Source organism: Aquarana catesbeiana, linkage group LG09 (assembly GCF_042186555.1).
Source record: "Aquarana catesbeiana isolate 2022-GZ linkage group LG09, ASM4218655v1, whole genome shotgun sequence".
NCBI classification, from domain to species: Eukaryota; Metazoa; Chordata; class Amphibia; order Anura; family Ranidae; genus Aquarana; species Aquarana catesbeiana.
The window spans coordinates 216254617-216278155 of NC_133332.1; the positions used below are offsets into that span (position 1 = coordinate 216254617).

General features: G+C 43.6%; 1 long non-coding RNA gene across 1 annotated transcript in view; it reads right to left on the reverse strand.

Annotated features, from left to right (window-relative positions):
- Positions 1-1071: 1071 nt before the first annotated feature.
- LOC141108262 (uncharacterized) overlaps positions 1072-23539 on the reverse strand; it is a 326101-nt gene continuing 303633 nt past the window's right edge. The window contains exon 3 of the long non-coding RNA XR_012236043.1: positions 1072-1192. This is a non-coding gene — a long non-coding RNA (uncharacterized lncRNA). The remainder of the gene's footprint in view (positions 1193-23539) is intronic.

A 23539-nucleotide genomic window follows, 5' to 3' on the forward strand; every position in this document is an offset into this window, starting at 1 on the left:
TACTCAGCCTGGTGTGAGGGGCTCAGGTCTTTGAGAAGGTTGAGGTCAGCAACAGGGGACCTATCTTAACTAGCGGCTACTTTAGGAGTAGCGATACAGGTGATTTCTCAAACTGAAAACACTTTTCTTTACAGGACTAAAAACCTGTCCTCTTAGGCAGATCTAATTGCCCTATGGGGCAAATCTGCCAGCCTTGAGACTTGAGCGTGTCAATCTACGCAAAGGATTATCATCGGGTAAGGTATAAAGAAGCAAATTTGTATGTGGTAATTTTTCTTTATAGTTTTTAATCTTTTCTTAGAGACGTTCAGGAAGGGAATGGACGTGCTTGATCATTTCTATTCATTTTCAATAAGAGTATGATAGTTTTCTCTCGTTTTTTCATTGCAATCTTTTTAAAACACAGAAAATCTATCCAATAACAAAGTAACAGTAAAAGTAAGTGGGTTTGTGGTACAATTTTAGAGGTAAATATATGTTTATTGTATATAACAAAAATAGAAGAACATTTGAGGTCAATCCTCATATCAAACGTCACATTTGTACAGTATATAACGTATCAAAAGTAAGTAGAATACAATACATATTGGGATAAGGTAACGATAAAGGTGTACATCAGGATCCAGGACCTGAGGTCTGTACATACCAGTATTGTAGATAAGGAAAAGGGGAGAGGAAAAAAGAGAGGGATAAGAAAGAGTAGGTGGTGCAATTTTGGACAGCTCACAAACCGGCAAAACATAAGGGACCATTGAAGGAAAATGTTCTACCTGTATTAGAAAAGTAGCTGCAGAATCTGGCTGTATTCAGAAATACAAATTCTCTGAAATGACATCATCAGGTCAAATTGGAACTCTGCTCATAAACACAAAACTGGACCTGAAACCCTCTGACTGAAAATTACCTCTGACCTAGGGCATCTAATCTATAACACTCAGTGGGCAACAATAAAAGACTGTAATCTTGTATTATTTGCCCTCGTTAAGTCATTAGACTTGATTATCTATAGTTATGAAAGTTTTATCTGAAGAGCCAAACAGATATTAATCATTGTCTTGCTTGCATACTAACCTTAGCTGTAAGTGGTGGATTTGTAGCTGTTTTTCTCCCTGCTGGCAGTTGAACTATAGTGGCTGGTGCACTGGTACATGTGGGTTTATGACATGGCAATCTGGAAATCACCTTTGCTTTGCTAGGAAAATAATTGTAAATGTCAAATACCATGTTTGTCAAACTTTTTCATGAAACAACAGTGACAGCGAAGTAAGATAGGAACCTGTCAGCTATTTATTTATTTTTTCATATAAAAACCCTGTCTAAGAACAGTCTTTTAACCATATCTTATGTGGCTGTGGAACAACAACTTCAAGTATGCTGGGTCGGTTGTGCTAGGTTCTGTAGTTACACGAGTGCTGGACATTTACTGCTATACTAAGTCCTTCATTCAGCCTTTCAATAGGATTTGGCTGCTCTGTTCACAACAATTGCTAAGTGAAAAAATTTGAAGCAACTGTCCATTCAAACCAAGGAAGTTTTATCCTGGCATTAAACATGTTTCTCTTATATGACCTTAAAATATCAGCTAAGACATATAGGAACTCTATTCTGTGTCATCTTTTGAATGCAGCAAGAGCATGTATCCCGCTTAGATGGAAAAAGACGCAACCAACTTCGGCAGGTATGTGGCTTAGGAAGGTGGAAGAGCTGAACAGATTAGAGAACCTGATATGGACAGGAAGGCAGGAACAAGAAAAATATAGGGAGATATGGTCTCTCTGGAACCTTTTTATCAACTCAGAGGAGGGAGAGACCAGTGGCGGCCTGTCCATAGGGGGCGCACGGGCACCGCCCCCCTCCAGGCAGTCACAAAAAAAATAAAAACATTTAAAAAAAAAATTTAATTAATTAATATTTTTTTTTAAAAACTGGCCCTTTAAAAAAAAAAAAAAAAGGTCCTTAAGTGCACTGTGTTCGGACGCCGGACACACTGCACTATGGGAAGCATCACGTCTATGCAATCACAAGATTGCAGACGCGGCGCTTCATTTGCGGGCTTTCCGAAGCGGCAAGTAGCTTCTGCCCACCGCTCGTAGTATCTATTACTATGGCCGAGCGTGTTTGATTGACATCTGAGTTAGATGTCACTTCCTGTTTTCTCTCTCCCATTGCGAGAGAGAGAAAACCGGAAGTATGAGGAGCGGACTCCTCCATCGCCGCTGCCAGTGGAAGGAGACACCGCAGGAGAGGACAACACAGCAAGGTAAGTACCACTGTGCTCCCGCGGAGAACAGGGGAGGGGTTTGGTGGGACACAGGCGGGCTGCATTTGGTGGGACACAGGCGGGCTGCATTTGGTGGGACACAGGCAGGCTACATTTGGTGGGATACAGGCAGGCTGCATTTGGTGGGACGCAGGCAGGCTGCATTTGGTGGAACACAGGCTGCATTTGGTGGGACACAGGCTGCATTTGATGTGACACAGGCTGCATGTAAGGAGGCACTCCGCTGGGGGCATCTGATGTAAGGACGGACTCCGCTGGGGACACCTGATGTCATCTGGTGGCAGGCGATGTGGCTAGTGACACGCTCAGGGCTCCCACTGATTCTGCATTATGGTGAGTTGAATGATTTCATTTTATATTACAATGTAATAATAGAAATAATGTGCTTCAATCATCCTGACACCATAACAACCATGGTGCCGGGATGATTAAAGTGCTAACACCAGGTGTTTGGAATATCTTTATCTGCTGATTCAAATAAAAAGCAATCAGCGCAAAAATGACAGATGAATAAACTATGCAAGCTGAACACTACAGGATTCACCAACCCAAGACATGTAGAAATATTGAAATTAAGTGCAGCGCAATGAACAAAGACAAAATACATAAATATAAATGAATATATAAATTAGAGTCCTTGATAACTCATGAATGATAATAATCCCACTCTTGATGGAGAAAAAAAGGGATATTTTCTTCACAGACACCCTTGCTAATCAAATCACTAGGAAATTGCGCTTACTGGACGTGATGGACCTCTAAGTTATAGGAGGTCATACGGGCCTGATTCACAAAAACCTTGATGAACGGCGTGGATCTCTTGAGCAGTATCCACATCCGCCAGTGTACGTCTTTGGAGATGAACACATGGAAACAGCTCGCATGAGTTCACTGGCGGATGTGGATACTGCTCAAGAGATCCAGGCCGTTCATCAAGGTTTTTGTGAATCATACCCGTATGACCTCCTATAACTATCACGTCCGGAAAGCGCAATTTATCTGCTGATTGTTAGACTTTCTAGAATACACATATTTCTATTGTTGTGTAGGATCTGGGCCTGCTGTCCCTCCATCCCTCTCTCCCTCTCCCTCCATCCCTTGTTTATCTCAGATGCTAACCACACCACCTTAGAGCCACGCCCACTATTTAGCTGAAAACACACCCATTTTCACCAAGTGGGAGGAGTCAAAAAGGAAGGGCGGGGTCTGTCCTCCCCTATCCTAAAACGTCACCAGCCGGAACTGGGAGAGACTCTCATTGTTGAGGACCTAGAGGGTTGAGGAAAATACAACATGAGGTTGCCTGGGGGGGGGGTTGATTGGTGAATAACGTGTGTGGGGAGCTTCCAAATGCAGTCTGCATGAGGGAGCCCAAATATGGGATTAGAACATGGGAATTAAAGACCAGAGGGGAAGAGTTAGAATGACTAAGGAGATAGTTTGATAATAACCCCCTCTGGTTAGGACATGATTGATTATTTCTCTGTGACTAATGTGATATTATGGATTGTTATTCTCTGAAATAAAAATAAAAGATTTAAAAAAGAGAAAAAAAAACGTGCACCTCTCTGACCTGCTACCTAAATTTGTAATTGCCATTATTTTTATCCTCTTAAATGCCCAGATTTTGTACCTGCATAAAGTCTTCTTATCAGTGTCCGGAGACCCTGCAGCAGTTTTTTCTTAACCTGACCCCTCTTTCCCAGAAAAAATATAACAAATCATTACTTAAACATTTACTCAATGCAGCGAGAGCATGCATTCCAGCCACGTCGAAACAACAGTCTCCTCCAACTATCGCCCAATGGATCGCCAGAGTGAAAGATATAGAAAGCATGGAGCATCTGACCTCTGCTCTTCGGGACAAATCAGAAGAACACAAAACCAGATGGTTCCACTGGGATCAGTTCCGCTTCTCTGGTGAATATTCTCAATACTTATGAACCAATTTTTTGCCTGTAAAGGACAGTATGGTGTGTGGCTGTCAGGACACTGTTCGCGTCCTCTCCCCCCCCCCCCTTTTTTTCTCTCTTCTTCTCTTTCTCTTCCCCTCTTCCCCATTCCACCCTTTCCTTCCCTTCGCTTCTCCATTTCTCTATTTTTTTTAAAAAACTCAAAAATTGATGCCCTCTTTAATGGCCAAATTCCGTTTGCTATATAGGCCATCATCATTGTGTATAGAAAAAACTCCCGCGCTGTCTACACAAATTAAAACTAAAGGGGCACTGCTGCAAACACCTGTGACTCTGATCCTAACAGAAACAAGAAAATGTGTAAATGGTAATGGTGTTTGGGCTGTGAGGGGAAGGAAAAAAGAGGGGGGTGTAGACCAAAAGTACTGGTGAAATATTAAAAAAAAATAATAAATACACATGGAATAAATGTACATCCAATAGGAAATAGTGCAGTAAAATATGTAAACCAGACCAGAGTGAATAAATATAAACATAAAAATGGTGAAAATCCAAGGGCTGGTGAAAGAATATATAATATATGAATCTAGATAAAATAAAGTCCAGAGCAAACAATGTATAAGAAAAAGGACACTTCCACCACCAAAGGGACGCGTGTAACAGATGCAATCTTCAGTGCTATCACCTCCGTGTCTGCAAGCAGCTCACCTCACAGCTGCAAACTGTACAACATGATCACAGATCACAGGTGAAGGTGATGGATTGGAAGGACCAATATGACGATGTCCCATATGTTGTTTGAAGACTCACATTAACGGATATAAAGGATCGTGCGAAAAAAACATAAAAGAGTATATATAGCGTAATACTGAAATAGCTATATTGGGACAGGGACAAATCGAGCAGTGCACACTCACTTAAGGAAAAAGAGCGTAGGTGTCAATCCAACGAACGCCGAGTTCGCATGTCCCCAGTAGGGATGAGCTTCGTGTTCGAGTCGAATCCATGTTGCCGAATTGCGAACGATATGGGCCGTTCGCGCCAAATTCGTGTGGCGCGTCACGGCCCATAATTCACTGCGGCATCGCAGTGCATTGCTGGCTGATGATTGGCCAAGCATGCACTATGACCCGCATGCTTGGCCAATCACAGCGCCGTCTGAACAGAGAGCCGTAATTGGCCAAAGCCAAGGAGGCTTTGGCCAATTATGGCTCAGGGGATTTAGTACACGCCCCACACTATATAAGGCCACCTGCATGGCGGCCCTGTGTAGTGTGTGTTCCGGCGCTGAAAGAGATAGACAGAGAGACAGTGTCATTTGATTTAAGTTAGATAGATTAGGCAGGACAGTCAGTGAGTTTGCTGCACTTACAGTGTATTGTGTATATATATATATATATATATATATATATATATATATATATATATATATATATACACTGTATTCAGTTTAGCTAGATCCGTTCCTGTTTTCTTCATACTGACAGGCAGGCTTGTCTTGTTACAGTATTTACAGCTACCTGAATAAAATTGCTGGTGTTCTTTTGATCCTATTAGTACCACAGTCAGGCAGCTAGACTATTTACAGTTAGTGTAGTGCGCCCTCCTCACAGTGTTCAGTTAAAGCTACAAGTTAGTTTAGTGTGACCTCTGCACAGTGTTCAGCTAAAGCTACAAGTTAGGGTAGTGCGTCCTCCTCACAGTGTTCAGCTAAATCTACAAGTTAGTGTAGTGCGTCCTCCTCACAGTGTTCAGCTAAAACTACAAGTTAGTGTAGTGCAACCTCTGCACAGTGTTCAGCTAAAGCTACAAGTTAGTGTAGTGCGTCCTCTGAACAGTGTTGCAATGTTCAGAGGACGCACTACACTAACTAACCCGTAGGGTTACAACATTGCACGCACCGCGCATGCGCGATTTTAATTGAAACGGCGGTAGTGTCGTTTTTTATTTTTACATCAAGTTTTTATGCTTTATTCTTTGTTTCGCTAATATTTTGAATAAATCAAGCCAAAAGTTACCTGCACCAGTGGAGCCTTTCCCTTTGTCTCTTTTTTTTGGCACCTAAATATCCTTTTTGTGCTGGATCTGTGGGGGTTATCATTACCTGCCCTATGAGAGGAGATCCCGGGATAGGATCGTGTGCAACATCCATAGTTGCTGTCGGGTGGCTGCTCAGGAAGGAATCTGATGTTTTGGCTCAACAGTGTCTTCTGAAGTATCCCTGTGGTGGATTATCCACATCTAAGCTTGTTTTGACCCCCCTGAATAAGGGTGGTCACAGGCTTTCTGGTAAGCCTTCAGTTTATCTATCCGGTGGTGGGCAAACACTGAAAGGTGGAGATACATTCCTGAATCTGCATTGAATATCCATACAATGAACACACCTTTTTGGATTTTTATAATTTTACTCACTTTTTGTACAGTTTGTGTGTTTATGTGTCTCTAAAGTTAATATTTTGGAGCACTCTATATAGTGTTTAATCACGATTGATTGTTTTTTTTGCTACTATGTTCTGTTATATTGTTTTAATAGAACTCATCACTATATTTATATTAGCTAGTCTAACATATTTTATCACTATACTTATGTCAGTATAGTCCAGCTCTGCACTTTTTAGAGTTGTATTTGTTTTTGGTGCCCTTATATCGGGGTCATAGTGTACAGCAGCAGGACCATTTTTTCACAGTTCACTTATATTTTACACATCTAGCGCAATTCTTTTCTTTTGTTTGTACAAGTTAGTGTAGTGCGTCCTCTGAACAGTGTTCAGCTAAAGCTAAAAGTTAGTGTAGTGCGTCCTCCTCACAGTGTTCAGCTAAAACTACAAGTTAGTGTAGTGCACAGTGTTCAGCTAAAGCTACAAGTTAGGGTAGTGAGTCCTCCTCACAGTGTTCAGCTAAAGCTACAAGTTAGTGTAGTGCGTCCTCCTCACAGTATTCAGCTAAAACTACAAGTTAGTGTAGTGTGACCTCTGCACAGTGTTCAGCTAAAGCTACAATTTAGTGTAGTGCATTCTCCTCACAGTGTTCAGCTAAAACTACAAGTTAGTGTAGTGCAACCTCTGCACAGTGTTCAGCTAAAGCTACAAGTTAGTGTAGTGCGTCCTCCTCACAGTGTTCAGCTAAAACTACAAGTTAGTGTAGTGCACAGTGTTCAGCTAAAGCTACAAGTTAGGGTAGTGAGTCCTCCTCACAGTGTTCAGCTAAAGCTACAAGTTAGTGTAGTGCGTCCTCCTCACAGTATTCAGCTAAAACTACAAGTTAGTGTAGTGTGACCTCTGCACAGTGTTCAGCTAAAGCTACAATTTAGTGTAGTGCATTCTCCTCACAGTGTTCAGCTAAAACTACAAGTTAGTGTAGTGCAACCTCTGCACAGTGTTCAGCTAAAGCTACAAGTTAGTGTAGTGCGTCCTCTGAACAGTGTTGCAATGTTCAGAGGACGCACTACACTAACTAACCCGTAGGGTTACAACATTGCACGCACCGCGCATGCGCGATTTTAATTGAAACGGCGGTAGTGTCGTTTTTTATTTTTACATCAAGTTTTTATGCTTTATTCTTTGTTTCGCTAATATTTTGAATAAATCAAGCCAAAAGTTACCTGCACCAGTGGAGCCTTTCCCTTTGTCTCTTTTTTTTGGCACCTAAATATCCTTTTTGTGCTGGATCTGTGGGGGTTATCATTACCTGCCCTATGAGAGGAGATCCCGGGATAGGATCGTGTGCAACATCCATAGTTGCTGTCGGGTGGCTGCTCAGGAAGGAATCTGATGTTTTGGCTCAACAGTGTCTTCTGAAGTATCCCTGTGGTGGATTATCCACATCTAAGCTTGTTTTGACCCCCCTGAATAAGGGTGGTCACAGGCTTTCTGGTAAGCCTTCAGTTTATCTATCCGGTGGTGGGCAAACACTGAAAGGTGGAGATACATTCCTGAATCTGCATTGAATATCCATACAATGAACACACCTTTTTGGATTTTTATAATTTTACTCACTTTTTGTACAGTTTGTGTGTTTATGTGTCTCTAAAGTTAATATTTTGGAGCACTCTATATAGTGTTTAATCACGATTGATTGTTTTTTTTGCTACTATGTTCTGTTATATTGTTTTAATAGAACTCATCACTATATTTATATTAGCTAGTCTAACATATTTTATCACTATACTTATGTCAGTATAGTCCAGCTCTGCACTTTTTAGAGTTGTATTTGTTTTTGGTGCCCTTATATCGGGGTCATAGTGTACAGCAGCAGGACCATTTTTTCACAGTTCACTTATATTTTACACATCTAGCGCAATTCTTTTCTTTTGTTTGTACAAGTTAGTGTAGTGCGTCCTCTGAACAGTGTTCAGCTAAAGCTAAAAGTTAGTGTAGTGCGTCCTCCTCACAGTGTTCAGCTAAAACTACAAGTTAGTGTAGTGCACAGTGTTCAGCTAAAGCTACAAGTTAGGGTAGTGAGTCCTCCTCACAGTGTTCAGCTAAAGCTACAAGTTAGTGTAGTGCGTCCTCCTCACAGTATTCAGCTAAAACTACAAGTTAGTGTAGTGTGACCTCTGCACAGTGTTCAGCTAAAGCTACAATTTAGTGTAGTGCATTCTCCTCACAGTGTTCAGCTAAAACTACAAGTTAGTGTAGTGCAACCTCTGCACAGTGTTCAGCTAAAGCTACAAGTTAGTGTAGTGCGTCCTCTGAACAGTGTTCAGCTAAAACTACAAGTTAGTGTAGTGCGACCTCTGCACAGTGTTCAGCTAAAGCTACCTGTAGAAGGTTGGTGGTGTTTTCCTGATCCTATCACTACCGCAGGCAGCTAAATAAGCTACAAGTTATTTTTTTGCGAGCTCTGCACAGTGTTCACCTAAAGCTACCTGTAGAAGGTTGGTGGTGTTTTCCTGATCCTATCACTACCGTAGGCAGCTAAATAAGCTACAAGTTAGTTTTTTGCAAGCTCTGCACAGTGCTCAGCTAAAACTACAAGTTAGTGTAGTGCGAGCTCTGCACAGTGTTCAGCTAAAGCTACCTGTAGAAGGTTGGTGGTGTTTTCCTGATCCTATCACTACCACAGGCAGCTAAATAAGCTACAAGTTGATTTTTTGCGAGCTCTGCACAATGTTCAGCTAAAGCTACCTGTAGAAGGTTGGTGGTGTTTTCCTGATCCTATCACTACCGCAGGCAGCTAAATAAGCTACAAGTTCGTTTTTTGCGAGCTCTGCACAGTGTTCAGCTATAGCTACCTGTAGAAGGTTGGTGGTGTTTTCCTGATCCTATCACTACCGCAGGCAGCTAAATAAGCTACAAGTTAGTTTTTTACGAGCTCTGCACAGTGTTCAGCCAAAGCTACCTGTAGAAGGTTGGTGGTGTTTTCCTGATCCTATCACTAACGCAGGCAGCTAAATAAGCTACAAGTTCGTTTTTTGCGAGCTCTGCACAGTGTTCAGCTAAAGCTACCTGTAGAAGGTTGGTGGTGTTCTCATACTACATGCAGGCAGTTTTTGCTAGCTACAGTATCATGCCCTGTACACACAATAGTATTTTACGATGGAAAATGTGTGATAGGACCTTGTTGTCGGAAATTCCGACCGTGTGTAGGCTCCATCACACATTTTCCATAGGAATTTCCGACACACAAAGTTTGAGAGCTTGCTATAAAATTTTCCGACAACAAAATCCGTTGTCGGAAATTCCAATCGTGTGTACACCAATCCGACGCACAAAGTGCCACGCATGCTCAGAATAAATTAAGAGATGAAAGCTATTGGCTACTACCCCGTTTATAGTCCCGACATACGTGTTTTACGTCACCGCGTTCAGAACAATCGGATTTTCCGACAACTTTGTGTGACCGTGTGTATGCAAGACAAGTTTGAGCCAACATCCATCAGAAAAAATCCTAGGATTTTGTTGTCGGAATGTCCGATCAAAGTCCGACCGTGTGTACAGGGCATTAGTATATATAGATATATATATCTATATATATATCTATATATAGATATATATATCTATATATAGATCTATATATAGATCTATATATAGATATATATATCTATATATATATCTATATATATAGATATATATATCTATATATATATATCCCAGCTTAGTGCAGCTACAGGCCATTAGTATGTCTGGAAGGCCAACAAGGAGAGGCAGACAGTCACAAGCCAATAAAAGAGGGTAAGCAGGCTCTGTGTCTAGAGGCAACAGTGCTGGTCGTGGAGACGGTGCATCCTCATCAGCACGTGGCCGTGGGACTGGGACACGCTTGGCCTTTTTTTCGGCAGATGGCCGTGTTGATCCGCAACATGCGGAAGACTTGGTCGAGTGGATGACCAAGCCGTCCTCATCCTCCTCATCCTCTCTCATCCTCTCTCACCCATGCTCAGGGTAATTTGTCTGGCAAAGCAGCTGCCAACGTGGCCTCTTCCCTCGGCTCAATGGCATCAGTGACTCCTTCCCTAGCCCCACCATGTCCTCCTGAGGAGTTCCTCGAATAGTTTGACCACAGTGTTGGTTACATGCTCCAGGAGGATGATCAGCGTTTAGAAGGCTCTGATGATGATACTGAGCTAGATGAAGGCAGTAACATGAGCACGGACAGAGGGGGTGCCCAAGCAATCTGGCAGCAATCTGGCAGTCATGCTCCCCCTGCTGCAGCATACTGCCAGGTTTGTCCAGTGATGAGGAGGGAGGGGATGATGAGGTCACTGACTCAACGTGGGTGCCTGATAGGAGAGAGGAGGAGGAGGAGGAGGCACATTACCAACGAGGCAGGATGCCCTCCAGGGGTCAGCCTAAGGGCAGCACACTGACTGCATCACACCCCAAAGCTCCGCATGTGCGGGGCGCTGCTGTCTCTGCGCGTTATTCCAAAAGTTCTTTGGTGTGGGCCTTTTTTGAGACGAGTGCATCAGATCGCACTGCTGCTATTTGCAACATATGTCTCAAGCGTATCTTGCGTGACCAAAACATCTCCTGCTTGGGCACCACATGATTGACCAGACATATGTTGACCTGCCATGCAGTTCGTTGGCAAGCGTATCTAAAAGACCCACACCAAAGAACAAAGAGGACTTCTCCTTGCTCATCATCAGCTGAGATCTCCAACCCCACTATACCTTCAGTCCTCTCTGAGACCTGCACTGAGAGGAATGAAGGTGTAGAATTAGGTGTCTCACAGCCAAGTACTTGTGGGCAATCTGCTTTCGGTACACCGACGTCAGATTGTACCAGGCAAATTTCCCTGCCCCAGCTGCTGCACCGCCGAAAGAAGTTCGCTCCCAGCCATCCACATGCCCAGCGGTTGAATGCTAGCTTGGCAAAATTGCTAGCACTTCATATGCTGCCTTTTCAGTTGGTAGACTCTGCCCCCTTAAGTGAGTTTGTGGAATGTGCGGTTCCTCAGTGGCAGGTACCCAAACGCCACTTTTTCTCATGGAAGGCGATTCCGGCTCTCTACCGGCATGTGGAAGGCAATGTCCATGCCTCGCTGGACAGGGCGATCAGCGGTAAGGTGCATATTACCGCTGACTCATGGTCCAGCAGGCATGGACAGGGATGTTACCCAAGTTTCACCGCGCATTGGGTGACTCTGCTGGCAGCTGGGAAGGATGCAGGACAAGGTGCAGTAGTGTTGGAGGTTGTTCCGCCACCACGCCTCCAAAATGCCACTACTAATGATTGTGACACACCTCTCTCCTCCACCCCCTCCTCTTCTTCTTCCTCCATGGCCTCTTCCTGTGCTTTTTCCTCGGAACCAGCGGTGCTCCGTAGCTGTTCAAGGGGCTACACAAGTATGCAGGCCAAAAGATGCCATGTGGTGCTTGAGCTGGTGTGCTTGGGGGACAGGAGCCACACTGGGGCAGAGGTTCTGTCAGCTCTGCAGGGGCAGTTTCAGAGGTGGTTGACGCCACGCCAACTTAAGGCAGGAATGGTGGTTTGTGACAATGGCACCAACCTCCTCTCTGCCCTCCGACAGGGACAAATGACCCATGTGCCCTGTTTGGCTCACGTCCTTAACTTGGTGGTGCAGCGGTTCTTGGGCAGGTACCCAGGCTTACAGGATGTCCTGAGGCAGGCCAGGAAAGTCTGTGTGCATTTCCACTGGTCATATAATGCCAGTGCTCAGCTGGCAGACCTCCAAAAGCAGTTTAACCTGCCCAAGAACCTCCTAATCTGTGACATGCCCACCAGGTGGAACTCAATGTTGGCCATGCTGCAGCGGCTGCACACGCAGCAGAGGGCCATCAATGAGTACCTGTGCGACTATGGCACCAGGACAGGGTCAGGGGAGCTTGTTTTTTTTTCCCCACGCCAGTGGGCCATGATCAGGGATGCATGCACTGTCCTGTCACCATTTGAGGAGGCCATGAGGATGGTGAGCAGTGACAGTGCATCAGTTACACTGTCCCCCTTGTCCACCTGTTGGAGCACACGCTACATGGAATAATGGACAGGGCACTTGAGGCAGAACAGAGACAGGAAGAGGAGGACTTCCTTAGCTCTCAAGGCCCCCTTTATCCAGACAGTGTTCCTGCGTGCCCGCCGATCACACAGGAAGAGGACGAGGAGGAGGAGGAGGATTGTGTCAGTATGGAGGTGGAGCCTGACACTCAGCATCAGCAGCAGTCTTTATGGGATCAGTCCCAAGAAACACATGGACTTGTACGTGGCTGGGAGGAGGTGGCTGCGGACCATGTCGTCCTTAGTGACCCAGAGGACTCCGGACTGAATGCCTCAGCAAACCTACCCTGCATGGCCTCCCTAATCCTGCAAAGCCTGCGTAAGGATCCTCGTATTCGTGGTATCAAGGAGAAGGACCAATACTGGCTGGCAACCCTCCTTGATCCACCTTACAAGGGTAAGGTTGCGGACCTTATCTTGCCGTCGCAGAGGGAGCAGAGGATGAAACATCTTCGGGAGGCCTTGCAGAAAGGTCTGTGCAACGCGTTCCCAGAGACTGGGAGGTTACAAACTCCTGTTTCTGGACAACGTGTTGCTGAGGCTTTGGTCAGTCAAAGAAGGAGCGGTGGAGAAGGTGGCCATCTGACCGATGCATTCAGACAATTTTTTAGTCCGCAGCCCCAAGGTATGATCGGTTCCAGCAACCATCGCCAGCGTCTGTTTTACATGGTGCAGGAATACCTAGGGTCAAGATCTGACTTGGACACCTTTCCCACCGAAAATCCTCTGGGTTACTGGGTCTTGAGGATGGATCACTGGCCAGAGCTTGCACAGTATGCAATTGAGCTACTGGCCTGTCCTGCATCCAGCGTTCTTTCGGAATGCACATTCAGTGCTGCTGGAGACTTTGTAACAGATCACAGGGTGCGTCTGTCCACCGACTTGGTCGATCGACTGACCTTCATAAAAATGAATCAGTCTTGGATCACCAAAAGCTACCAAGCACCTGATGCTGATGTAACCGAATAATTTTTTTTGAAATCTCAGATCCCTTCAAAGACTGCCTATGCTGATGCTGAGTGACTATCCTGAGTAATTATCCTCTTCCTCCTCAATGATCACGCTGATAGCTTGTAAGAACATTTTTGGTTTTGGGCCACCAGTGCCTAAGGCCCAATTTTTCAGCCCCTGTTTAACAGGGGCGTGTAATTACAATTTTTGATGCAATACTGTGCAGCAGGGCTCGTTCCTGCATTCCAGTTAGAGTATCTGTGAGGGGTTGCAGTGTTGTGGCACCAGCACCAGTGCCTAAAGCACAGTTTTTCAGCCCCTGTTTAACAGGGGCGTGTAATTACAATTTTTGATGCAATACTTTGCAGCAGGGCTCGTTCCTACATTCCAACTAGAGTATCTGTGAGGGGTTGCAGTGTTGTGGCACCAGCACCAGTGCCTAAGGCCTAATTTTTCAGCCCCTGTTTAACAGGGGCGTGTAATTACAATTTTTGATGCAATACTTTGCAGCAGGGCTTGTTTCTGCATTCCAACTAGAGTATCTGTGAGGGGTTGCAGTGTTGTGGCACCAGCACCAGTGCCTAAGGCCCAATTTTTCAGCCCCTGTTTAACAGGGGCGTGTAATTACAATTTTTGATTCAATACTTTGCAGCAGGGCTCGTTCCTGCGTTCCAACTAGAGTATCTGTAAGGGGTTGCAGTGTTGTGGCACCAGCACCAGTGCCTAAGGCCCAATGTTTCAGCCCCTGTTTAACAGGGGTGTGTAATTACAATTTTTGATGCAATACTTTGCAGCAGGGTCTCGTTCCTGCGTTTCAACTAGAGTATCTGTGAGGGGTTGCAGTGTTGTGGCACCAGCACCAGTGCCTAAGGGTCTAATTTTTCAGCCCCTGTTTAACAGGGGCATGTAATTACAATTCTTGATCTAATATTTCACAGCAGGGCCCATTTCTGCGCCCACCAAGAGCGAATGAGGACTTACAGTCTTGTGGCACCAGCACCACCACCAAAGGCCCAATTTTTCTGCCCCTGTTCAACAGGGGCATGTAATTACAATTCTTGATTTAATATTTCACAGCAGGGCCCTGTGAGGGCTTACAGTGTTGTGGCCACAACAACACCTAAGGCCCAAATTTCTGCTGAGTATATAGGGCAGGCCCCTACTTTCAAACATCCAACTTACAAATGACTCCTACTTGCAAACGGAAGGAGACAACAGGAAGTGAGATGAAATCTACCCCTAGGAAGGGAAATTCTCTCCTACTGATGCTTTATCACCAATCCTTGTTTCACAAAAAAACCCAAATTTTCAAAAAACATTTGTCATTGGGACAAAAAGTGAGGTGAAATCTTCTGAAGAGGAGCACAGACAGCAAAACAAATGTCACAGGGATGATAACCCTTCCCTATGTTTTCCAAAAAGCTTAAAATAGATTTTTTGGCTGGAGCTAAACACGTTAAAAATGTACCAGTTCAAAATTACAAACAGATTCTACTTAACAACAAACCTACAGTCCCTGTCTTGTTTGCACTGCCTGTATACTGCTGTTCAGAGTACAGAGCCTGTATACTGCTGTTTCCTTTTTTAATTTGGGTGCGGGGTTCCCCTTAATATCCATACAAGACCCAAAGGGCCTGGTAATGGACTGGGGGGTACCCATGCCGTTTGTCTCACTGATTTTCATCCATATTGCCAGGACCCAACATTACATTAAAGCCGCAAGCAGTTTTAAATGACTTTTTTTCCTTTTAAAAATGACATTTTGTGCAGGGACTGTTCTAAGCACGGGAAGCACGCGCCACTTTACAGGCATACTATAGGCACCCCCCAGGTACGATATTTAAGGGAATATTTCACTTTTTTTTTTTACTTTAACCACTTCAGCCCAGAAGGATTTACCCCCTTAATGACCAGAGCACTTTTTACAATTTGGCACTGCGTCGCTTTAACTGCTAATTGCGCGGTCATGCAATGCTGTACCCAAACAAAATTTGCGCCCTTTTCTTCCCACAAATAGAGCTTTCTTTTGATGGTATTTGATCACCTCTGCGGTTTTTAATTTTTGCGCTATAAACGGAAAAAGACCAAAAATTTTGAAAAAAAATTATATTTTCTACTTTTTGTTATAAAAAAAATCCAATAAACTCAATTTTAGTCATACATTTAAGCCAAAATGTATTCGGCCACATGTCTTTGGTAAAAAAATGTCAATAAGCGTATATTTATTGGTTTGCGCAAAAGTTATAGCGTCTACAAACTAGGGTACATTTTATGGAATTTACACAGCTTTTAGTTTATGACTGCCTATGTCATTTCTTGAGGTGCTAAAATGGCAGGGCAGTACAAAACGCCCCTAAATGACCCCATTTTGGAAAGTAGACACCCCAAGGAAATTGCTGAGAGGCATGTTGAGCCCATTGAATATTATTTTTTTTTGTCCCAAGTGATTGAATAATGACAAAAAAAAAAATTACAAAAAGTTGTCACTAAATTATATATTGCTCACACAGGCCATGGGCATATGTGGAATTGCCCCCCAAAATACATTCAGCTGCTTCTCGTGAGTACAGGGATACCACATGTGTGGGACTTTTTGGGAGCCTAGCCGCGTACGGGCCCCGAAAACCATTCACCGCCTTCAGGATTTCTAAGGGCGTAAATTTTTGATTTCACTCCTTACTACCTATCACAGTTTTGAAGGCCATAAAATGCCAAGATGGCACAAAACCCCCCAAATGACCCCATTTTGGAAAGTAGACACCCCAAGCTATTTGCTGAGAGGCATTTGAGTCCATGGAATATTTTATATTTTGACACAAGTTGTGGGAATGTGACAAATTTTTTTTTGCACAAAGTTGTCACTCAATGATATATTGCTCACACAGGCCATGGGCATATGTGGAATTGCACCCCAAAATACATTTAGCTGCTTCTCCTGAGTATGGGGATACCACATGTGTGGGACTTTTTGGGAGCCTAGCCGCGTACAGGGCCCCGAAAACCAATCACCGCCTTCAGGATTTCTAAGGGTGTAAATTTTTTATTTCACTCTTCACTGCCTATCACAGTTTCGGAGGCCATGGAATGGCCAGGTGGCACAAAACCCCCCCAAATGACCCCATTTTGGAAAGTAGACACCCCAAGCTATTTGCTGAGAGGCATGGTGAGTATTTTGCAGCTCATTTTGTTTTTGAAAATGAAGAAAGACAAGAAAAAACTTTTTTTTTTTCTTTTTTCAATTTTCAAAACTTTGTGAGAACAAGTGAGGGCTGCAAAATACTCACTATACCTCTCAGCAAATAGCTTGAGGTGTCTACTTTCCAAAATGGGGTCATTTGGGGGGGGTTTGTGCCACCTGGGCATTCCATGGCCTCCGAAACTGTGATAGGCAGTGAAGAGTGAAATCAAAAATTTACGCCCTTAGAAAGCCTGAAGGCAGTGCTTGGTTTTCGGGGTCCCGTACGCGGCTAGGCTCCCAAAAAGTCTCACACATGTGGTATCCCCATACTCAGGAGAAGCAACAGAATGTATTTTGGGGTGTAATTTCACATATTCCCATGGCATGTTTGAGCAATATATCATTTAGTGACAACTTTGTGCAAAAAAAAAAAAAAAAAAAATTTGTCTCTTTCCCGCAACTTGTGTCACAATATAAAATATTCCATGGACTCGACATGACTCTCAGCAAATAGCTTGGGGTGTCTACTTTCCAAAATGGGGTAATTTGGGGGGGTTTTGAATTGTCCTGGCATTTTATGCACAACATTTAGAAGCTTATGTCACACATCACCCACTCTTCTAACCACTTGAAGACAAAGCCCTTTCTGACACTTTTTGTTTACATGAAAAAATTAATTTTTTTTGCAAGAAAATTACTTTGAACCCCCAAACATTATATATTTTTTTAAAGCAAATGCCCTACAGATTAAAATGGTGGGTGTTTCATTTTTTTTTCACACAGTATTTGCGCAGCGATTTTTCAAACGCATTTTTTGGGGAAAAAACACACTTTTTAAAATTTTAATGCACTAAAACACACTATATTGCCCAAATGTTTGATGAAATAAAAAAGTTGATCTTAGGCCGAGTACATGGATACCAAACATGACATGCTTTACAATTGCGCACAAACGTGCAGTGGCAACAAAATAAATACATTTTTAAAAACCTTTAAAAGCCTTTACAGGTTACCACTTTAGATTTACAGAGGAGGTCTACTGCTAAAATTACTGCCCTCGATCTGACCTTCGCGGTGATACCTCACATGCATGGTGCAATTGCTGTTTACATTTGACGACGGACCGCCGCTTGCGTTCGCCTTAGCGCGAGAGCAGGGGGCAACAGGGGTGCTTTTTTTTTTTTTCTTTCTTTATTATTTTTTTGCTTTTTTATCTTATTTTTAAACTGTTCCTTTCATTTTTTTAATAATTTTTTTGTTATCTCAGGGAATGTAAATATCCCCTATGATAGCAATAGGTAGTGACAGGTACTCTTTTTTGAAAAAATTGGGGTCTATTAGACCCTAGATCTCTTCTCTGCCCTCAAAGCATCTGACCACACCAAGATCGGTGTGATAAAATGCTTTTCCAATTTCCCAATGACGCTGTTTACATCCGGCGAAATCTAAGTCATGAAATGCTCGGTTTCTTAGGCCATAGAGATGTTTGGAGCCACTCTGGTCTCTGATCAGCTCTATGGTCAGCTGGCTGAATCACCGGCTGCATTCTCAGGTTCCCTGTTGAGACAGGAGAGCCAGAGAAAAACACGGAAGACGGTGGGGGGTGACATTCCCTCCCACTGCTTGTAAAAGCAGTCTAGAGGCTAATTAGCCACTAGGATTGCTTTTACATGAAAGCTGATTGCTGGCTGAAAAGAATGATACCAAGATGATACCTAAACCTGCAGGCATCATTCTGGTATAACCACTCAAAGTCGTGAATGGCGTACCTGAAGACAAAAAAATGGTTAACAATAAAACACAGTAAACGGTAAAGTATAAAAAATTGCATACCTGAAAAGCAAACATGATAAAAGATAATAACAATAAAACATTGCAGAATTGAATACAGTAAAAAAGAGCAGAACAATAGAGAGAGAATAGAGAGAGAGAGAACAATAAAACGACAACTATTTTTTTTTAATTTTATATATTTTTTAAATTTTTTTTTTACACTTTTTTTGTAACTAACTTTTATAACTGTAACCGGTTCCAGGTTCGGGTCTCTCAAAATGCGATGGCATCTTGGGAGACCCTGTGAAAGTGTGCCTTGTCTGTGCAATGCTGTACCCTACGCTAATACTCAACTAGTGAATGGTAGCGTTCAAAACATTCACCAATGCAAAGACCAGGATTGTCAGGACAGGAGGGACAATAATAGTGGGTGTCACGCCTATATCCGCGCTTGCTGCAGACACAACATTTTTTGGACGGGGTTCGTCGGGTAGGGGTACTCGGGAGGACATAAAGAAAATGCCTCTCATGCAGCCGACTGCATTTGGTTGGGGATGTGAATGGGGGAAGTACGGGCGCTACAGAAGTGGTGGGTTCCCAATTAGGATTTGCGAATGCAGCAGGAAGGGCACTATGGGCACGACGGGCCTGTTTGTCTTCTTCTTGGTGGCAGCGGGACACTACTTGTGCTTGCCACCTCACCAGCTTGAACTGCACTTATGGGACTCGCCACGTCACCAAGTGTTACTGCAGTGCTGGTTTGACTACGACCGGGGTGTACTAGGCCGCTGGTGCTTGCCAGTTCACCAAAACGCTACCAAAAAAACTGTTAGCGATCGCAGGGATCAGGCCTGACTCTGCGAACGCTGCAGTTATGTGTTTAGTGTTTTGTAAGTGACAGTGATCGATTGATACTGCACTTGGGTGGGCTGGCCTGGGCTGGGCCGGGCGGAGAGACAAAACGCAGGTGCTAGCAGGTGTCTGGGCTAATTCTGCTAACACTGCGTTTCTGGGAACCCTAAACTGCTGGGGACGCTAGTATAGATCTGATCGGATCAGATATTGATCGGATCAGATACTATACCACTAAGGGAGGTGTACGGTGCGTGCGTGGGTGTTAGCGGTACTGGCGCTAACCTGACGCTGCCTGGGGCTGGTGCTTGCCAGTTCACCAAAATGCTACCAAAAAAACTGTTAGCGATCGCAGGGATCAGACCTGACACTGCGAACGCTGCAGTTATGCGTTTAGTGTTTTGTAAGTGACAGTGATCGATCGATACTGCACTTGGGTGGGCTGGGCTGGGCCGGGCGGAGGGGCAAAACGCAGGTGCTAGCAGGTATCTGGGCTGATCCCGCTAACACTGCATTTTTGGGAACCCTAAACTGCTGGGGACGCTAGTATAGATCTTATCGGATCAGATATTGATCCGTTCAGATACTATACCACTAAGGGAGGCGTATGCTGCATGCGTGGGTGTTAGCAGTACTGGCGCTAACCTGACGCTGCCTGGGGCAACGCATATCACCGCCGGGCGATCAGGGGGTTAAACCTTTATTCGGTAATAAACGGCGGGTGCCCTGACACTATAAAAAATTAATGAACTAACCAGCGTCACCCGTAACAGTTATACGGTGATCAATGGTGAAAGGGTTAACTAGGGGGCAATCAAGGGGTTAAAACCTTTATTCGGTAGTATATGGGGGTCCCTGTCGCTATAAAACGCTGACGGCGAACCTATATATTTACCTCCCTAACTAACGTCACCAGTGACACTAATACAGCGATCAGAAAAATGATCGCTTAGTGACACTGGCGACGGGGGGTGATCAAGGGGTTAAAACTTTATTGGGGGGTGTTAGGGGGGTACCCTAGACCTAAAGGGGGCTAATACTAACTGCCCTACCACACTAACTGTCACAAACTGACACCATGCAGTAATCAGAAAAAAAAACAAAAAACTGCTTGGTGTCAGTGTGACGGGGGGGGGGGGATCGGGGGGTAAAGGGAGTGTAATGTGTGCCTGGCATGTTCTACTGTGATGTGTTGTGTTGTTGCACTCACATTGCAGTCTTCTCTCCTCGGCGCCGGAACGGAAAATGCCGAGCCGAGGAGAGATCACATCCCCTGCCTCTGTGTACTACACAGAGGCAGGGGAAGATTTTCATTGGCTGGGAGCGATCGTGAGGGGGGAGCCATGAATGGATGGCCTCCCCCTCATCTCTGAACGCTCCCAGACCAAAGGCGACCGCCTCGGGCACTGGGGGGGGGGTCCGATAGGACCCCCCGCCCGCTGGAAGGCAATCACGTACCAGGTACGTGATTTTGCCTGCCCGTGCCATTCTGCTGACGTATATCAGCGTGAGGCGGTCAAGTGGTTAAAATCACTGCTCCTGAAAAAACGTCCGGTTTTAAAAGTTTTTTTTGCATTGATACATGTCCCCTGGGGCAGGACCCGGGTCCCCAAACCCTTTTTAGGACAATACCATACAAATTAGCCTTTAAAATGAGCACTTTTGATTTCGAACATTCGAGTCCCATAGACGTCAATGGGGTTCTAATGTTCGTGCGAATTTTCGGTCCGTTCGCAGGTTCTGGTGCGAACCGAACCGGGGGGTGTTCGACTCATCCCTATACCCCAGTGTGGCAACCTCGGTCCACTCCTGCTCCCAGCGCTTGTCAAATGGACTCAGTAAATGTTGGAATGGGGTATGAAGAAATATGGAGATAGCGTAATCCAGTATAACAACGGATCAATTTATTAAAAGTACCAAAAAATAAACTCACATTAAAAAGCTGTAACAGGTAAAATCATCCACGAGCGCCTAAAATCTAGATTCATATATTATATATTCTTTCGCCAGCCCTTGGATTTTCACCATTTTTATGTTTATATTTATTCACTCTGGTCTGGTTTACATATTTTACTGCACTATTCACTATTTCCTATTGGATGTACATTTATTCCATGTGTTATTTATTATCATTTTTTTAATATTTCACCAGTACTTTTGGTCTACACCCCTCTCTTTTTTCCTTCCCCTCACAGCGCAAACACCATTACCATTTACACAGGCCATCATCATTAGTTGTGTAAACTGAATTCACCCCTAAATTGTGAAGATGAATAGTGGCGCTATCCCCCAAATTGTGGGAGTAAGACAGGCACTCCTGCACACCTTGGTGCCATTTTCACTTTCATCCATTGAAAGTGAAAATGTTTCAGGCTGTCAGCGACAACATCGTTTATTTTGAAAGTGTCCGGTCTATAGAGCAGTGGATGTTTAAGATCGCATGCTAACCCCCATGAGAGTGGGTTGAGGCTCTGTTTGGCCAAACTCGAGAGTGGGAGGCCTTAATAGGTGGTGAGTTTGAACTTCAGAAGGGAGTGGAATCACGTCACGGAGGTGTGGTGGATGTTTTGAATCACAGCTGAACGGATTGGAGACACCTTCACTTTTTGGAATTTCTTCACTTATCTTCACGATTCATTTGGACTCTGTATTTTGCCTGGTCTTTTGTTTGTTTTTTTATGCTTTTATTTTTATTTTTTTGGATTTTTGAGTCATTAATTTATTTCACATCCATTTCTTTCTTCTATCAGTCTGTTTTTTTTGCTGATACTAACATATCAATTTAACACTACTGTCAGGGGTTTATTATATTGTACTGTTTGATTTCACAGTTTGATTATACTAGGTTCTATCATCTTTGTTTATATATCTAATTGTTTGTTTCACCTATGATAGAGTGTCACAGTCTACTAAGGTGTTCTACATTTGGTTTTTACATGTTACAGTAACAGGGCAGGTCACCTTGCCTGTGCATTGTAAACTCATCCTATATACATTTCCTTTTAATTCAATGCACTTCCAGCTCACTTTATAGCACAATTTGGGGGATAGTGCCACTATTCATCTTCACAATTAAGGGGTGAATTCAGTTTACACATATTTTACAATTTAAGTGGCAGCTCCAATAGGGTTGTCATATTCAATTTTAGCGCAGAGGTGGTAGTGCAGGTTTGGGCGGTGTTTTTTTGACCTGTTTACCTACAGTTTACATCATCATTAGTTGCTATTTTCTCATAGGTATCGAACTCCTTATTGTTGGCACAAAACTGCCCTGTTAAAGTCTCATGAGCAGATATTGTCAGATTGTGGTATTTACGCTGAATGTTATTACCCTTACTGTGATATAGCATGGCCGCTTAACTATCTATATGTAATTGTCATCTCGTGTGCATCTGTCAGTAATAAGATAATTAAAAAAAAAAAACAAAAAAAAAAAAGACAAAAGTCTTCTTATGTACTGGGGCATGAAATGGAGCCAACAAAGCCAATGTCACGCCCTGGAGCACTGTAAGAAAGTTTCTGACTCTGGCTATATGTGATTACAAAATACTCTCACATTATTGAACTAGGCTTTGCCCACCAATGCCAAAGCAACACATTTACTTTATATTAGGGATGCACCAGTTTTTTAGTGTCATGTGACACTTTTTTTTAGACTAATGAAAAATAATTACCGTTTCTTTATAATTATGAAGAACATTTCCTCTGTGGCTTTTAAATCGCGCTACTTCAGCATGATTTCAAAGCCGCAGTTCAGTGCGATTTGGACCACCTTTCATTGCGGCTTGCGACTTCAATTAACAGAAGTCAATGCAAGTCCAAATGGAATCGCAAAAGAGGTGTCAGTTTTAGTATCGGAGCATTTGTACGAGTACAAGTACTCATGAAAATGCTTAGTATCAGCACCGATACCGGTATTGGTTTCGGTGCAACTCTACTTTAAAGTGATATTAAAGTCTTTTTTTATTAAAATAGAAAAGATGTTATACTAACATACCTGCTCTGTGCACAGATATTGCACAGAGCAGCCACTTACCTCATCTTTTTCAGTTACCTACTTCGAGTGAGAAGCCTTGGGTAACTCCAAGTTGCTCTGGTAGGAGCTTACAGACAACTAAGAACTCTCTATCTG